At 44.1% G+C, this 18,333-nt stretch overlaps 1 long non-coding RNA gene across 2 annotated transcripts in view; it reads left to right on the forward strand.

The window, feature by feature from the left end:
• The window catches only part of LOC137842247 (uncharacterized), a 46,968-nt gene that overhangs the window by 9,000 nt on the left and 19,635 nt on the right, over positions 1 to 18,333 (forward strand). Inside the window, exons 1-6 of one of the 2 annotated variants that reach the window (XR_011088978.1) lie at positions 553 to 1,065; positions 9,361 to 9,494; positions 11,726 to 11,867; positions 12,600 to 14,175; positions 16,262 to 16,370; positions 16,600 to 16,707. This is a non-coding gene — a long non-coding RNA (uncharacterized lncRNA). Of the gene's footprint in view, positions 1 to 552; positions 1,066 to 9,360; positions 9,495 to 11,725; positions 11,868 to 12,599; positions 14,176 to 16,261; positions 16,371 to 16,599; positions 16,708 to 18,333 lie in introns of those variants that run through there. The other variant, XR_011088977.1, reaches the window with a different exon arrangement.

Below are 18,333 nucleotides of genomic sequence, written 5' to 3' on the forward strand. Positions count from 1 at the left end.
GGTTTTCAGGTCCCGGTCTGCAGTCTGCGTGCAGTTAATCACAAGATAAATGATGTTCATGAGCAGTATACAAAGACAATGGCTTAAGTTAACATTGCATGACTTAGCAACATCCCATCTGTAGGGGAGGACGAGTTCAAAGTAATGTTCCTGCTCCTGCCAAAGACAAGAGGCGTTTCTGCACTCTGATCAGTAGGAGTAGGCTGGGGTCCTGCTCGTGAATCACCGCAAAACCAGAAGTGATGATTCAGCTTTGGTGTGGGACCGTGCCTGAGACACAGAAGGACTATGGGGTGGGGCTAACACAGCCTCAAGGGAAGAAAAAGAAGGCCGGAGAGTATTTATATCTTCCCATTTTAACCTCTACTTTGGAGGTAACTAGCAGGCTGTTTTTAAATGAAACAGATTACTAATTGCTACATTTTTTTTCTTCAGATGCAATTTCCATGCATACAGCTTAATGCAAAATACTCTTGGTGGAAATAAATGGTACACTTGAACTGTGACGCAAACTCTGTATGGTAGAATATTAAGCATATCGTTGTTCAAAATTCATGTTGGGACTCCAGTACTTTAAGTAAAATTGTGATTGTAGGTGGTGAATGTTACGTAACAGATTTGTAAAGGGTGTGTAGCCAGGACCACGTGAAAGCAAGACATCCCCACACCGCGGATCTGTGCGCCAAAGTGAGCGATGTGGAAGGAGAGTTAATGTGTGACACCTTACGCCCTGCCTGAAAAAATGCAGCTGAACTGATCATTTACAAATTTCATGTGCCAGAGGTCTTCACATCTTTCTCAAAGTGAGGGAAATGGCTAAAAAAAACCTCCTTTGACCCGTCGTAGTCTTTGTGTATTGGGCTGTGCTGAGCTTTCAAGCGTGGCTTTGCTCAGCAGTTGCCAGCAGGACGTGCAGCTCGTGTGCTCGGTGAGGCTGAGCCCAGCCCGAACAGACATCGAGGAGCTGCTGGGGCCTGACAGAATCCATGTCCTCACTCCGATTCATGGCCTGTGTACATCATCGAACTCAAAAAAGTTTTAGGATCGTTCAGCTCAGCTCTAAAGGTGAGGTAAGAGCTTTATACCACCAGACACAGTGCCTTCCATTTCTTTAGATTTCTTTATTTTAGGTGCATTTTCTGGGGGAACCCCCTCTTTCATAGCACACTTTAAAAAATATCTTGGTATTGAAATTGTTTGTCATAAGAGTTGTTGGTGAAAATTATGTTGTGACTTTGTCTTCAAGCAAGCTAAACAAAAGACATCAAGGTTGAAAAGCATTGCTATGGTTACCTTATTTAAAGGCAATTGTTAATAAAGGAAGGAAAATGGGAACTGAGAAAGACAGTAATTGCAAAGGCATAGGAAAGGTTAGACTGATGTTTTTCATCAAAACTGGATGTGAACTTCATGTTATGTTTATTAAATATCCATTTTAAGGATGCCATCTTAACTCAAAAGATAGAGATAGCAGAAATTAAACTTAAAAGTTTAGGATTTTAAAAAAAGGACAGCATTCATGTTTTGAATTCGTGGACTAATGGCTCTGGATGGAGTCCAGCTAAGCTTTAGAGTGGGTGGTTTTCTCCCTTCTTTAGTATTTTGAGGAGAGATAATTGGTTTTAAAATGGTTGCAGTGTGCCTTTTAAATCACATATGTTCCGATTTTGCTTTCCTGTTCTTTATCACGGTGCATTACATATCCGCATGGGACCAGAACCTTAGAAACAAGGAATTTGAGCCCAAGCTGCTAGCGTGATTTAAAAGCCAACCTTAAATATTTTAATTGAAGTCAGCTAACATGTAGCTTCCAATCCCAGGGTTGGCTTTTTTTTTTTAAAATCATAAATATGCCCGGAGTCTCTGAAATCAAAAGAACAACATGTTCTGGTAGCATGGCTCGTGGTGACAGCAACTGTCTCACTCTTTGCCTGCACAAAGACCCCTATTCAAATCTGCATAAAATATTTTCTAATTACTTCCTTTCTGGGGTAATATTTGTGAGTTCAGAAGATTAGACCAAAGCTGACTGATGGCCTCCATTTATGCAGAAAGGGCTTGTTTACTTTGAAATTATCGGTTAACTGAATATTGGCTTTCATATTAGCCTACTTTATCATTGAAAAGAGATGTTTTTAAATTAAAATAAAAAGATATTACATACCTAAAGTTAGAGAAACGTGTTCTTTAAAAATTAAGTTAAATTAGCAATGACATTTCCTCTTCTAATATTGATGTTGTAGCTGAGAAGCTATAAAAGGAGTCAATTACATTATCTGCAGCTTTGCTGCAAAATCCAAATTTAAACTGCACAGTAAAGCATCACATTAATGCTGGCAGTTTCAGACCACTCATTTCTAGAAGTAAACCAGGGCAAAACCATTAATTTAAACTCACACCTGTCTAGCAGATTCCTGTGAGGTCAGGATTTAGATATGGACACGTCACAGTTCGGTTTGGTGGCAGGTTTCTGACACCAGCAGGCTCTGAGGCTGTTAGGGAAGCACTGTGTTGACTGGTACTAAAAATAAACACATCCAACCTTTGCTGCATGGTTTGTCCAGTGAATCCCAAACACTTGCAGTAGTGCTGCTGTCTCATCTCTGTGAGCTGACCAATGCTGGGAGTCCAGGAGCCTTTAGATTTTGTCATCCCACTTTGCAAAGAGAAACCGGGGAGCGCTTTTTCTGGTTTTAGACTACTCCAGTGAATGAAGATCGATGAATGCCAAATCTTTCAGTAGTATATTACGAAATATTACATTAGGAGATCTGGATTGGATTTTAAGCTTTTGGATGTAGATCTTTGCGATTTCAAAAAGCTAGCCCTGAACTTCAGGGAGGTGGAACAGAGGAAATAGCAGGGCTGCTCCAGCTCACGTCGAATCGCCCAGGTTGGCTTTGGCAGCCCTTTGGGGGCAGAGCTGCCCCTCGAGGGCTGTAACTGAAGCAGGATACCTGACTTGAGAGCACAAATCTTCCTGATGTTGATGAGGACCTAAGTTCCCAATGAGTCTTAAGGCTTCTGAGATCTTCCCTATCTCCTGTGCTTTGCAGATGCCTACAGCTGAGATGCTTTTGTAGATGGGGTCTATAGAGCAGAGCATCATCGTGGTGGTTTCTGCATTTGCAAATGGTGGTGGAAGCTCTTCTGGCTGAGTACAGGGATGTATGGAGCAGGCCTGTGAGGCTGTTAGTATTAGTCCTTGTGATCCTGGGGGCCAGAAGGACCCCAAAGATCAAACCATAGATGAGCAAAATTTTTTACCTGATTTCTCCCCAGAAGTTGCTGTTAGACTTGGTTGTAAAGTTCATCAGTAATCGTAACTCTTGGACTTCACTCTGTTACTCTTTTATAGCTTCAGCTTTACCACTGTATCATTTACTGAAGATATTAAAACTAGTGTACTGAAGATTACCCTGCTTGGAAATGGTTAAAAACTGCAGGGAAGGATGTTCTCATTTATGAGTGTGTATTACATACCTCTTGTGTACTCTGCACTTGGGCTTTGGCCATATTTTCTAAGCAGTCCCTGTGTCTCTGCTTATCTCTGCAGCAGCCAAGAGCCACCTATCTAACCTCACGCTGTGCAGACTTGGAGAAGGAATTTAGAAGGTTCCCTTCCTAAAGAATTTAAACTCTGAAAAACGGTGATGAAATAGAAAAAGTCATGCTAACCTCGAGGTCCACTAGAAGCAAAAGGCTAGATACTTGTATCCATCTTCTGTGCTGTAGTTGGGACCTGTTGATGCTTGGTTTTAGTGTGCTGCTTAACTACTGGAGTGAGGAATGCTTCAGAGGTCAGAGGAAATGGGGAGCGAGTGCTCATTCAGTAGGGGTTGTCAGGAATCAAACTCTTAAAAAACAAAACCAGCAGCTGCTTATTGCTGTAGTGCCAACGGTATCTTTGTGAGACGGTCCTCCTTCCTCTGGCCACCTCATGATCAAAACGGGTAGGTTCTGGCAGCCCTGTTTTGCTGACCAGCACCTAACTTGGTTATCGTTGCTCCTGCCTTAAGCAAAAGTGTTCCTGAGACAGGGGAGAAGCAGGATTCGACCTGATGCGAAGGCGAGCAATAGGGCGTGCAGTGCACCCAGGCCGTGTTGCACCATCTCCAGTGTTCAACCAGCTGTCCGAGGAGGGGTCGCTGCCCCTTGGGTAAAGCTTCCCATGCCCGTTGCTGAATGCAGTGTGCTCTCCATCTCCATCAGAGCCCTAAGGAGCTGCCCCGGCCTCTGTATCAGGAGTGTGTGGGGTGTCCGTGCCTTCCCTGCCACGCGGGGCTGTCCCACTGCTCGCCCAGCACGGAGCTCAGGCCCCCATACCCCGTGCTTTGTTTTTTTAGTACAATGTTTATTTTATGTGTTTGTCTCCAGCAGCTTGACTTCTGTTGTGTTTGTTTAATGCAGTTCTGATCCCCGTTGTAGCAGTTTGCTAAATTACATCATGAGTGAGCTGAAAGGGGATATTTAAGAACAGTGGTGCTGCGCTCTGTGCTGTTTGGAAAACCAGCTGTGCGGTGAAGAATAGAACCGCTCCTGATGGGAGTGTATTAGTTTAAATACAAACATTTAACAGGTCTGTGCGAGCTATCTGACCTGTAATCTAAACTGATGGGGTTTTGCCTTAGGGCCACCCAACCACTGTTCTTAAGTATTGTAATCGTAACGCTTCTTGGATAGCTAGCCTGCTATTTCCAGCAGCCTCTCTAGAAGCAGAGGATTTGGTTCCAATGAAACTAGTATTCACCGGAGCTGAAAGTTAATCTGATCCTATTTGTAGCTGGCATTTATATAAATCATTTGAACAACGTGGTGCAAAACCTGCTCATTATTCCATATTTATCCAGTGCCTACACAGATGCAATCCTAATCCATACCTGCAGTCTCCTGACAATGGGACACGCCAGTGTTCAGCCATACTGATGAGCCCGATGTGTTTCAGAAGTAGTGTACGAGGCAGGTCAGGTATTTAGCGCGCTTACCTGGAACATCTGTGCTGGCAGAGTTATATCAGCCAACAGAAAATAGGTGCTCACTGAGCAAAACGCAAATACCGCTTGAATTGGCACTGTTGGTAACAATAGACCAGCCAGGTAAAGCAAGTAAAGAGAAACAGCAGTTTATGATATAATGGAGATGGATAATGCAGCGTATACAAACTTAATTAGTGTTTCCAAACAAGAGGTTTAAGTGAAGCTTTTTTCTTGCATAGAAACTAAAAACACTAATGCTGCTGTATATGTTAAATCTCTCCAGATATAACGGGCGTTATATGTAAAAGCACGTTTAACCACAGAATGGTTTGCAACAGTGAGGGAATGGGATGATTTCCATTTTGAGTCAAAGCAAGAGAAAGACACAATGAAATGCACGCCCTGGTTCTGGGCTTGTTCTGCTTATGGCAGAAGATACGGGCATGGATGTTACAGGTAATTCTCTCCTGGAACCTCACTCCATGAGCAATAAAAACCATTCTGATTTCAGGGGGACCAAGGCTGACACGAGACGTTGGCAGATTTGTGGTGACGCTGCCTGGGCCCTGCTGGATGCAGTTTTAGGTGAAATCACAGCCAGTTCCCAAACCGCCTGGTAGAACCCCCTCCAGCAAGCTCTGGTTTCCTACCCCAGCTTGGCTGCCGGGGCTGTCTAAGCAGGCGACTTCTGCTCTTGTGTCCTGTGCCCCCCACGTGCCCTGTGCCCCCCGGTGCAGCGAGGCTCCCACCTGGAGACCCCGCTCCACATCCTGGAGCGTGCTGCTGGGCTGTGCCGTGCACAAGAAGGGGTCCCACTGAGTGCTTGGAGGCGCTGGCTGTGTTGGACAGATACAATTATGGAACTGATTCAGTTGGGCAAGGGAAGAATATCCTGCCCAATTTGGGGCAGTGTTTTAGGGGCCAGTCATTTTGCAGTGGGCTGGCAGCGTAGCGCTGCCTGCTTGGCAGGGAGGCAGGAGAGGCCGAGCGGCCAAAGATGCGCCCTCACGCCCTGCTCAGGGCAGGCTCTGGTAGGCTGACCCCTCTGTCAGGGGGGCCTGGAGATCTTTCTGGGGGTTTTCTGTAGCCAAGGGTGAGGCTGATGGATCCTGGGGAGCAGTAGCATGCAGGGGTAGGACGTGGGGTGGAGGGCCGTGACATCTGCACGTGGTACAGGCACATCCAGAGCTGGATGCGTGCGTTTTGGAAACGTCCCCCCCTTTATTTCTAATCTCTGTTTTCTCATGTGTGAAATGGGATAGTGATATGATGCTTACCTCACTCAGAAAATGCTTTCAGTTTCATAGATGAAAAGCCTTTTATAGGACCGACGTATTACATTTTTTTCTAGGAAATCATAACCATGAAATTCCACTTCTTTCTGTTACTTCAGTCTCTTGTGCTTTGCTCAACAGGAGTTCCCTTGCTCCCCGATGTAAAATAAACATAATTTAAAGTCACTTTGTCTTTTTGGAATTTTAGTGTTAAATCTTAGCACAGCAGTGTCATTGCAGCTGTAATGTTTTAAAGATCTAAGAACAGCAAGTTTTACTTTCATGTTTAGCTCTCAAATTTTACAATATACAGACAAACAGAGATAGTAGCACGATTTTCCAAGGAGGATGAACTCATGCTTGAATCTCTTACGCAAAAAAAGATCTTAATAAATTCTGATTCTTTTCATTATTTGGAGAACCCTATATACAGTGGATCTCCTGCTAGCAGAATTTATTTTTCTTTGTTTTTTAACCTACCTGAGGATGTTCTGTGACACAGCCGGCCGTAATGGTACCAGACGTTACAGTCTATTGTGTTAATAATCCGTGAATTAAAGCATCCCCCAGCAAGCTCTTAACGTGATGGATTGTATCAATGATGTGTGGTTAAAGGGTCCCCAAGCAGGCCTCGACACGACAGACCGGAGCAGTTCGCGGGTCTGGCGCTGTCGATGATCCGCGGCGTACGGCGGGGACCTGCGGGGAGGTGGAGCGGAGGCAGAGGGAGGCTCTGAACAGCAGCTCCAGCTCCGTCAGCTGCTCGGGCTGCCTGCTGCAGCTGGAAAACTGGCAAGAAAAGTGTAGTGCCTGGGATGAACCTAACAGGAGGCCGCGAGGAACTTCAGAGGAGGGTCAGGGTGCTCGTCAGATTGCCGGGGACGAGCCCGGGAGCCCAAAATACTGAGAGTCCTCTTGACGAAAACGAGCATAAGTCCCAGCATTAAAAATAGATGCTTTTTATCTTGCATATGATACAAAATCTCTTGTGATAGGGTATTTTTTTATTATATTTTAGCAGCTCCGAGCAGTCTTGGATTAGGCCTGTATCACAACAGTAATACACAGGAGGCTGTGTTTTGTCTTGCTATGACACCAGCTACTATTGTTTTTGATCTGCAGCCTCTGAAGAGGAATGCTGCATCTTCCACGGAAGGTGTTATGAGTGCAGATTAGTTAGACAAGTGCTGGAGTGAATGCATAAGTAGTGATTTTGCATAATGAGGTATGTGAAATCCCAGTGGAGGTTGTTAAAACAGATAGACAGCCTGTGGTAAACAACAAGGAAGGTAAGCTTTGAAAACAGATGGCTTTGAAAACCTGGCAAATGACTGCTCCGTACTTAAAAATCGGTTTAGTTAGTGGAAAATATCTTCTTTAAAAAAAGAAAAAAAAAAGAAAAAAGCTGAAAAAGCTTAGGCTGCATATTTTTGTAAACCTGAATGTGTTAATAAAGTTCTGTGGGCAGCCATAGATCATCTGCCTGTCCTGCTGCGTGCGTCTCTGTGCCGTAGGGGCACCGGGCCGAACGCCCCTAAGCTCTGAGCAGTGATCCCGCTGGCCTTGTCCCGGGGCTCCTTCCCTCTGGCAGGTGTGTGGGGCTTCACTGCCTCTTTGACTCTCTCAGCATGTACTTTGCATTGGGAAATTAATCGTGAGACCAAAGGGTTAATTCATCTTGAAAAATAAGGGTGAGTGAAGTGGAACTGCAGAGGAACACTGCTTCTAGTTGGAAGGGGCGCAGAGAAGCCCGCTGCCATCCGAGATGCTACCTAGCGAACATAGAAGCTTGCCAGAAGATGAAATTCTGCCCTGAAGTTTTAAAACACGTCTGCTTCTGTGTCTTGCACACCCTTGGCAGGGGCATCTGGAGGTGTGAGGCTGGGGGCAGCTTCCCCTGCTCCGTCGTGGGTCAGCTCCGCCCGGAGGGTGCAGCGAGAGGCACGGTCACGGCTGGTGCGGCCTCGACGGGGCTTGGGCTCTGCCTTGTCCTGCAGAAAAAGCTGCAGCATAAATTGGAACAGTGGGAACTTCAGATCTTGTGGCTGTTAGGGGATTTCCAGAGGGCCAGCTCGGGGCTCGCTCAGAGTGCTGGCAGGGGCCACTCAGGGGCTGTTCAAGGCCTTCCCCTCTGCCCTGAACCAGGGATGCGAGGCCGTGGTGCTGCAGGAGTGGGGGTTGTCCACGGGCTGGCCTGCAAATAGGGCAAGTGGTCTGAGGCCTTTCAGAAAAGGATCTCACGTGCAAACAGGGGACACCTAGCTCCCCATCTTCTGCTGGAAAAAAAAGGCAAGTTCCTGTGATGTGGGAATAAGAACTGGGTCATCCTGTGTCCTGAGAAAAGTTGGGGACATTTGGGCTTGTCAGACAGTGGCCCTGGCATGCCGGGACTGCCTTGGCTGATGGGGTGAGTGTGGTCAGGCAGTTACAGGGCCAGCAGAGAGCTGCAGCTCCGGGGGTGGCAGCTCATGCTCTTCAATCCTGGGATAACGGGGGAAGAGGGCAGCTGCTGCACTTGTTTCCCAGCTCATTAAAGCTGTGTTGAAAATGGGGCCGCACCTGGGAGATGGTTTGTGGGAGTGGGAGCCATAGGGCTTGGAAAAAGAGACGCGTCCTGTCCCCTTTGCCCTTGGGTGTGCAAGGCCGGTGCTGGGGACAGGCCCTCTGCGTACAGCGTTGGCAGAGGAGCTGGGGCAGGCGAGGGAGCAGGGGCCCTGCTTTCATTTACCTTGGGTGAGGGAATATGTGCTTAGAAAGTAAGAGAAGCAAATTTTATCCTCTTCATCTTTCTTTTCATAAATTAAATGAAGTACTTGCTGAGTAGCTCGTTTCTCGAGGTACTAAGTACAGCTGTTGAGAATTGTTGCCATTATGTTGTTTTTAATCAAAAAATGCTGATTATAAAACTGGGTCTCGATGCAAGAGAAGGTAGTGGATTATTATTTTTTTTAGTAATTTCAAAATGCTTGATACCAATATTGGCAAAATGACAAAGTGAGTTTCTTTGTTGTTACTTAACATTGTTCTCAGCATTTAAGACAAGAAGGCTAGAAGTATTGGTTTTACTTGAAATAAAACTGAAATGATCGGCCTGGTCATTTTTTTTGCAGATGGAGATCACTGGATGAGCAGTTACTGAAAGGTGTGCCAGGACAGGAAACTGCATTTGTTTTCCGCTGAGGGAGAAGCCTTTGATGCACAGAGGTTGATCAGACTGGGGAGTTTCTGCCATTTCTGTGACGAGGTGTGTGTTTTCCCTCCCATTGGGTGTTTGCACCCAGCACTGAGATGTTTCTTGAACTCTGCCAGGCTCTGCAGGGTGCTCAGCAGCCTGTTGAAAATCTCATTTTTTCCAAAGAGAAAAGGCTTTCATTAAGTGTTGAGGGTAACACTTTCAGATAACTTTTCAAAAGCACCTGAGTTACCCTGCTGAAAACTTTCAAATTCTGATTATTTGGTTTTATACCTAAATAATAGTTGAACTGTCTTGAAAAAGCTCACTTCCAGTGTCTCAACATGCTGTTTTCTGTGCTTCATCAAGACTGTTACAAAAGTCTGTCAATGAAGTTGTTGAATAAATGAGAAGGGACAGTGCTGCACTGTCATTGACAGGTTAAGAAAAAGTCAGATATCCCTGCAGTACCGTAGTCACCTGATTTTTATTTTGCTTTCTGGCTGCAGGGAACCACGATATTTTATCCATGATACTCCGCTAGCTCTGTGCTAATGAAAATCAGGCTGGTGCTTTTCAGTTCTAGGATTAGTGTTAGAAATGTTTATTACACATGGGGGCAGTAGCACACCGTAAAGATGCTCAGTATGTTAATGCTGGCTGGGCTGATTTATGGGCATGCAATATACAGGGGGATATTTAGTATTCGTTAGCTGGCTGGATGTTTGACAGATATTGGCAAGAAGTATTAACTTACATCCAAGTTTGTCTTAAGCAGTAAGTGATGAGCAAAGAGAAGTTTGTATTTGCTGTCTTAAAATGATTTGTGGATCTGCATCTTTCAAAGTTTTTGATTCCAGCTGTGACACGTGGCCGCTCTCATCTGTTCAAATGCCGCAGGTGCCATCAGAGCCCAAAGTGGGAAGGCTGCTCTTGAGAACAACATAAAGCTTGTGCCTTGGAGTCTGCCCTTGTATTAGGGTGTCTTATGGCCTCTAAGCTATTTTTTAAGCTCCTTTAGATATCTTTTCTACTAACTGTATCAGAGAAAATTTGCTGTACTTTTATAAAGGGATAACCGCGTGCTTAAGTGCTTTGCTGGATGCAGGCCAGAGCCAGCATCTTGCAGAATGGAGCCCACGACAACTCATTTCATCCCAAAATCTCAGTTTTCTTCACAAACCCGGTAAACAAAGTCTCCTGATAGCCCGTGAGTGCTGCAGCAGCAGCAGTGTCCCAGCTTTCCAGATGGCAAAGAGAGTGGTTAAATGACTTGCTCAGGGGAGTTGGGAGATGAGTGAGGCTGGGCAGATGTAGGAGGCGGACCCTGGGGATGATTTTGTTGGCTGGGTTTATTACATGTTTGTTATATTTATGCTGCTGCCTGGGTGGTGTGATTGGGACGTAATTGCCTGAGTCCGTCTGTTCTGAGAGGTGTTTGCTAAGAGTGCGTCAGGAGCTCTCAGGCTGAAGGTGAGGGAGCTCTGCTTGCTCCTTGAGGGGGAGCACCTGAACCACTGTGCCTTGCTCCTGGGGGCAGCGGTGGGACTGATGGAGTCACACGTTGCAGAAAGGTTGTGCCGACCTTTGGTGCCCCCAGTCACCCTTGACTCTCAACGTGAAAGTAAATAATGGGAAAAAGAGCAAAAGCAAGAAAATGAACAAGCAAAAGCCCAGTAACACCTTTTTTAAACCTGCGTTTACAATTTACGTTAGTGTCAGTAACTCCAGCCAGGAACTCACCTGAAGCAATTACCCAGGGGCTTCCCAACAGTATTTCATCGTAACGCAGGGAGTTACACGAGGTATTATTTTAAGGTAATGCATTCTGTGTATTAATCATTGGTTGTTATTGACTTGGTGACACATTGCTGTTGGTGAAATGAACTGTGATATAATTAGGAGCAAATAATACCCAGGCATGCTGTGCTAATTATTTTTATGTGAACCCAATTCATCGCTAATGTAAATAGCAATATTAATCACAGCAAGTATCAATATTTATGCAGCATGCTTCCATTTAAGTTCAGCTGTAGATGACAATTCTTATATGTACACCAAAGAAAGAGAAATAAGTGGGGTTAGGTAGTCTTGGTAATCACAGCAGAGGAGGGAGCGTTCTGACCATTATCTGACAAGAAGCAAGTTGGTGTGTGGTTGTAACAAAGAACTGCAAGTTCTCTCCAGGCTGTTTCCCTTCCGTAGCCCCATGTCTTTAATATAACAAACTGAACTAATGCACTTAGAAGACATTTGCATTTCTGTCTGATCCTTTCTTCTTTCTGCCATTCGTACCCACATAGGCTGTGGGCACCTCTTGGCCGGCAGCTCCAGTACTGGTTGCTGCTGGGCACAGCGGGTGTCTGGAGAGGGCCTGGTGTAGGAACGAGGAGCACGTCCTGCTGCATGTCCATGGAAATCTCTCTGAAGCTGAACCTGATTTGGGTGAGTCAGGATCATCTTTCTGTCTCAGCTTCATTTACGAAACAGCTGGGCTGCAGGGAGGTAAATGTGGCAAATGGAAACCTCAACTGCCCCAGCTGGATTTCCATTCTGTAAAATGGAGCCAGGAGAACCTCTGTCTGGCTGCCAGTGTGTGAGCCTGTGGATCCAGGTGCTTTCCTTGTTCCATGGCCTCCTGCTGGGGTGCCACCTTTCCTACTACTTCTGGATTTTCAGGCTCAATATGCACCTGCTCTGACAAAAGCAGCGTAGGGTGCAGCTGAGCTGTGAGCACACGGCTTGCTGCACAGACCACGGCAGTATTGGCATGCGGCAGAGTCCTGGGGCTGGGAAAAGCGAGGCTGAAGATTGGCGTGTGATCCTGACCCTGGGCAGCGATGTACAGTGCGTGCTGCAGAGGTGCACTCAATAAATTAGACGATGATGTATGGCATAGTACATCACGTTCTTGAAGGCAAGGCATATATACTCACCAGATAATGTGGAGCATGTGAAGTATTGAATATATCAAAGAGAGATTAATCTTTGTCTGGAGTAACCACGCACATTTTCTGTCTAGCTGAGCCAATGCTGTGTAATTTAAAATGGGGGAGCGTGTGCTTCTGCGTTTGGACATAGGAGGAATATGTTTGTGTGTGTGTTTCATGTTAGAGGGTGTCAGGGTACACATCTGTTAGTTTTCATATGAAAAGGTTTCTCTCTGTTATTTTGCAGAAGATGTTCCCTGAGCATCCGGAAGTCTTCTAATAAACGAGGACCTGTCCCTTGTGTCAAATGCTGCATAAACTTGGAAAGAACAGCGTGTCCTGCCCCACCATGACTTGCAGACAACTGAATTTTGTTCTTTCAAATCTAACTAAAGGAAGCAGTGGCTGTGGTGCTATTTGTATGCTCCTCAACATCAGCTGAACAGTCAAAGAAAACGACAGAATAACCATTGTGTGGCAATTGGGTAAGTATCTGCTAAAAAACAGATACTGTTCTGCAAAGGTGTGTGTGACTGAAAGGTTAGTTAAAAATTTCCAAAGTGTGTTTTTTTGGTGTTTAAGTACTGGTATTTGGTGTAGTTAAAATTGTAACTCTCTTCACCTCAGCAACTTGTGTCTGTTATATTAATGTGAAAATGTAAAACCGTAGTGTGATGTATAAAATGATGATTAATTTACAGCATTTATCTTGGCTTACTAATCATTCTGTTTTCAGCTGATAATTTTATTTGTAATCTCCACAGTTAAATTGCCATAAAATATCATACTTACAAAGACATTCATGAGCAGTTGAAAGGATATGACACATAGTAATTTAGCAATTAATGCACACATAAAATAAAGCAAATTCAAGAGGAAGCTCCTCATACATGTATGTTGTAGGGAAAACAAAGTGGGGGCAGGGGGAAAACTGCAAGCCAGAAGATAGGCATGTGAGCATTGCAGCTGTGTCACCAAATGACAGGTTGAAGATCCGGGAACTTCCATCCCACCTTCTCTGAACAAGGAGTAACAAGGGCAGAGAAATGGAACGAAGTAATGTAGTGCTGAGCATGAGTGGCACCAGCTGGAAAACATCCGTAGTCTGTGCCTGACAAGGCATCTGCTTTGCTGTCTCTCGTAGTGGACAGCTAGGAAATGGCCCTCATTTAATAAGTCTTGGACTCATCACTTCCACTGCAGAAGCACTGGGGAGCCCCAGGAAAGGATCAGGACCCGTGGTACCAGGGAACACAAAGCTGTGAACGAGATGCTTTTGCTTGCGGTGCTGGGTACTCCTTAACTATCAGATGTCCAAGGATATGTAAAACCTCCAAAAAACAATCACTGCAATGCAGTTTTCTTCAAACCTTTCCTCAAACCACATGTGATCTGCTGCCTTCTCCGAGCCCATGTGTGTAACCAGAGTGTGTCTGCAGGCTTATGCTGCGAGGGACCTGGATGAGGCACCTAGCCGGGCTGCGCTGCGTACCCAGGGCTCAGCACTGGTTGCTCTTTCCATGCCAGGTGTGTAGTGGCAGGGGGCTCTGGGTTGCTGGGGCTCCTCCAGCGTGCTTTTTGCACCGTGTGTTTTCAGGCTGGGCTGGACATGTGTCCGTGTAAGCAGCTGTTTGAAGTGTGGGAATACCAGTGCTGGCAGCCAGTTCCTCTTCACCCGCGTGTCTCCTTGGATAACATCCTCACATCACATCACAGCGGCGTTACAGGAAGGATGCAGGATATCACGTCTGCAAGCGATACTGAATGAATGTTTTTTCTTTTCTTCAGGACAGTTGACCAGAAGCTTAAAAGTGGGGGCAGGGGTGAGTGAAATAATCACAATAATCACCCAGATTTTGATGCATTTAACATGCAGTTAAGTTAGTGGTAGAGTTGGTTTATCTGTTTAAACCTGGCTACTTTATCTCCTGCAAATGATGGCCATTACGAGCTGCATTAATGCGATTATGCCTTTCAGATAATTGTAATTGCATGAAGGCAAAATTTTGAGTTAGGTTTTCCTTTTGTTGACTATTAATTGCCCATGTAGCTCCACTTAGGTGCATGGGGAGAGATCCATTTCCTTCATGGCGTAGCAGAGACATAAATTACACGAAATTAAGGAAGGTTTTTTCCACCCTGTGCAGACAACCCTTTGTTACGTGTTTGTTCTTCATGGAAAACATTTAGTCATTAATCTTACGCAGTGCAGTTGGGAATTTCAAGATAAAGAAATCAAGAGCTCCAGCATGCTTTCTTTGAGGGATGTTTTCACAAGGTATGCTGAATCCCATGACGAAATCATCTGTAACAATGACGAGAAGAGCCAGAAGGGGTAGAACAGCAGTAACTTTCTGGTTCCTTTCAACTTTCTTGGGAAATTGCAACTTATGCCTAGAAAAGAATGGGATGAGTTTGAAGAATGATGTGATGATGTGAGGTACAGCCTGTATCTCAATGGGTTGCAGTGTTTAATGGGATCCTGGCTCACAAACTAATTTCTTTTCTCAAATACTCTTCATGGAAATGCACGTGTCAGTATGGGTCACTGCTGTCACCCTGCTTTCATTCTAAATAATAATGGATGTTTAAGAACTGGCAGAGATTTTTTTTTTTAATTAGCTCAGTCCCTCGGGCACAGCTATATTGCATATCATAAATTCCACAATTCTATTATTTAATGTTCTAATGTACCTTGATAGTACATATGCTGCTGTTCATGAGGGGCTTAAAATTTAGCTGATTTAATTTCTAGCCTTGGATTTTATTGTAGAATATTAAATACATTTTAATTTAATCCCCTGTAATGAGAATGACTGGTCACTTTTTCTGATTTGTTAATTTTCTGCAGGTGTATTACCTCTGGTAGTACCTGGCCTAGGTGATTTCCATGCCATTAACTCCAATACGATTAATTAGTTATAGATAACTGCAAAATAAATAATCTTTGTGTTTCACCATCCTTTCAGCCTTCTGTAGCCTTCCTCCTATCTGAGAGGAAGAGAGCCTGTGTAAGATTGCAAGATTTTTACCTGCCCACATCAAACTGACTATGAGTGATCCTCCTGCCTCAAGCTCTTCCTCAGCATCTGCATACCTGCACCTTCAGCCTCTGCCCATCAACCAGATTTTCATCAAGGGAGTGTCAGGATTACAGGGTTACAGAGTAGTCCAGGATCATCAGAGTATCCTGCAGGGAGTGCACAGCAACAGAGTACGCTGGATTGAATGGTAGAGGCAATGACATTATTAGTATTTATTTATTTGTTTTTAACATCAGCTGTTTTTTTGCTAGAACACAAAAAGCATACCAGTAGCTTCTGGGCAGCTTTTCCATTTGTTTGTAATGTTCTTTCTATTGATGCTGTGTCCCAGTAATCAATAAAACTTGATTAAGGATAATAGTGAAAAGCAGCAGCCTGCAACCTCATTAAATGTAAAAATCCAGTACAGAGAGTGGTGAGTAGAGTCAAAGAATCACAACTCAAAGGACAAATATGTGACTTCAGAATAGAAGAAGTTGAGGCTGATGTTTCCAGGATTTTTTCTCAGGACTTTGTCCCACAAGAAGGAAGCTACCACTTCTGGGCCTTGGAGGTGATTACAGGGTTTCTTCTCCCGGGAGAAGAAACCCCATGCAGGTAAGTGACTTGTTGAAGTTTTGCTCTCGTTTCAGATCAAACCAGAAAGGTTGTTTTAGGATGATTGAGAAAAACGAAATAATTAAGGAAGAAGTTGTTTTTTTTCTTGAAGCTGGAAGAATGCTTTGGCTAACCTTAAATGCAATATTTTATTTTTGTCTTTAGTAGATTTAGTAGATAAAAGGATTGTAGCCATGGTTAAAAACATTTTGGAGTGAAATGCCATTTCAAAATTTTATAAATTATTATTATTTTTTTCTTTCTTTAGATAACTTTTCAAGTAACAGTGTGATGGAATGCAAGCAAGAACCTGAAATGTTTTCTTTGAATGTGGATTCCTCTATTCCAATAAGGCCTGGTTGTCACCAGCTCTATTTGTAGGTCTATGTAGCAGTAAACTCGTGTCTTGATTTTGTGACTTGAGACTTCTACTCTTTGAGTATAATAGAGTTGGAAAGTTCAAGGTTTCCAACTGCAAATTTCTAAAAACTGTATTAAACAGTAAATCAAACTATTGGTATGATGCGACTGTGGATTGTTTCGATTTGCCATCTGGTTTGCAGGTTGTTAAGAGTATTCATTGTTCTTTCTCCATCTTTTCTGTAGCACCACAAAGGCATAACGCTCACTTCTCCGTGAAATGGGAGCGTCAGATCTAAACTCTGGCAGTTGTGACTTAAAACAGTAAAGCAGCATTGGAAATTCCTGAGATAGGTGAGTTTCTCCTGGGTTGTTTGGTGTTTCTGGGAGCGTGGGTATCTTGTGAGAGAGGAGCCAGCATGCCTGAAATCGTAATTCTTTGTTTAAATGCTTCAGGCTCTAGGTACAGTAAGGGGCAAAACCTTATCTCTGGAGAGCCTTGCCTTGCACCGTGGCTGTGATGGGTTTAGAGGTTTGGTGAGGGCAAAACTCTGGGATGGTTTGTAGGTGGGGAGGTCTGGCTGCGGTACTCTGTGCTGGTAGAGTTGGGAAATCCTGCCTTGAGGTAAGGTGTTCACTGCCCACATTCTGCAGCGGTTCCCCAGCTCTCTTATGCCTCTGCAGCTGCAGCATACTGGAGCTTAACCATTGTACGAGGATTACAGGCTCACACTTTCTCAGGCATTAGTAAAGTATGTTCCAGGGAAATTCTGTCTCCTAGATGCATCAGTAGCATTAAAGCAATGTTTGAATTACCACATTTCAGAAAGCAAAATGAGATGTTAAAGTAGAGGTACCTGATGGATGATAACTTACATGCTGGTCACTTAGTGTGTCAATGCAAACTTGGCATCATACTTCATAACTTGCCCAGTTAATCAGGCCTGTGTTTGAAATTGTTTCTCTTTTTCTTTTCTCCCAAATGGAACGTTAAATGCAATCCACTTTTTAGAAGCTGTTTTTAATTTTGACCATCCAGTAACATGCTCCAGTAATGAAACCTGTACCTTCATTTAAAGGTCCTTTGTGTAATTTATAGGCCCTATTTTCTTTCCTCATAAATTCCCGCCCTGCTTTCTAGGGAAGCAAAGTGTACATTAGCCACTCTCCCAGGAGACTTCCATACTGTGCATGTAACAACTGTGAGATAATAACTCAGCCTAGGAGGGCTGAGTGCACTCCGTTTCCAGCACCATGCAGAATTGGGTCCTCAGCGTGACCCCAATATGAGCCAACAAGGGGCTCTTTTTTTTTCCAGGCGGTAGAGTTTTTGGTGTATGTTTTTTCCAAAGTGCTGACTCCTGGGAGAAGGGGGGTGTGGATTTTCCTTTTTGCTCAATTTGTGTGTAAGTCTCTGACACAAATGGTTCTTTGAAGTATCTTTAGGATGCTGTAGGGCAACCATATTTCTCATTTTAAAATATCTTTTAAATGACTAAAATCTTCAGATGTGCGTGTTTGTATTCATTACAGGATGTAAGCACAAAGATACAACTGCTAACGTGCATAGAAAGTCAGCTTGGTCAAGCTACACCACTGTTGCAATTTCTCTTCGGTCCTGTGGTTGGGGACCTTTTAGATTAAATTCATTAGTTCATGGTAGTTTTGAGATGTAACATAAGCCTCCAAAGGGATCTTAAGCTTCTCTTTTTTATTAAAATGAAATCTTCCCTTGGCATTTCTCTAGGCACTTCTCCAGTCACAAATAAAAGGGACATTGCTGAAGGATATTCTGCTGCACACTTAAATGCCAGCAATCCAATTAAAGAAATGTTTAACCTTTTGTAAATAAAGCTATGGCTTGGACTGCCTTTTGGCTGAAGGAAAAAAAATTAAGTAATTTATTATTAAGCTTCTTACCCAAGACTGATGTATGTATTCACAATATGGTTTATAGCATTATAAGCCCAGAATACCATT

This window comes from Anas acuta, chromosome 19 (genome assembly GCF_963932015.1).
Source record: "Anas acuta chromosome 19, bAnaAcu1.1, whole genome shotgun sequence".
Lineage (NCBI taxonomy): Eukaryota > Metazoa > Chordata > Aves > Anseriformes > Anatidae > Anas > Anas acuta.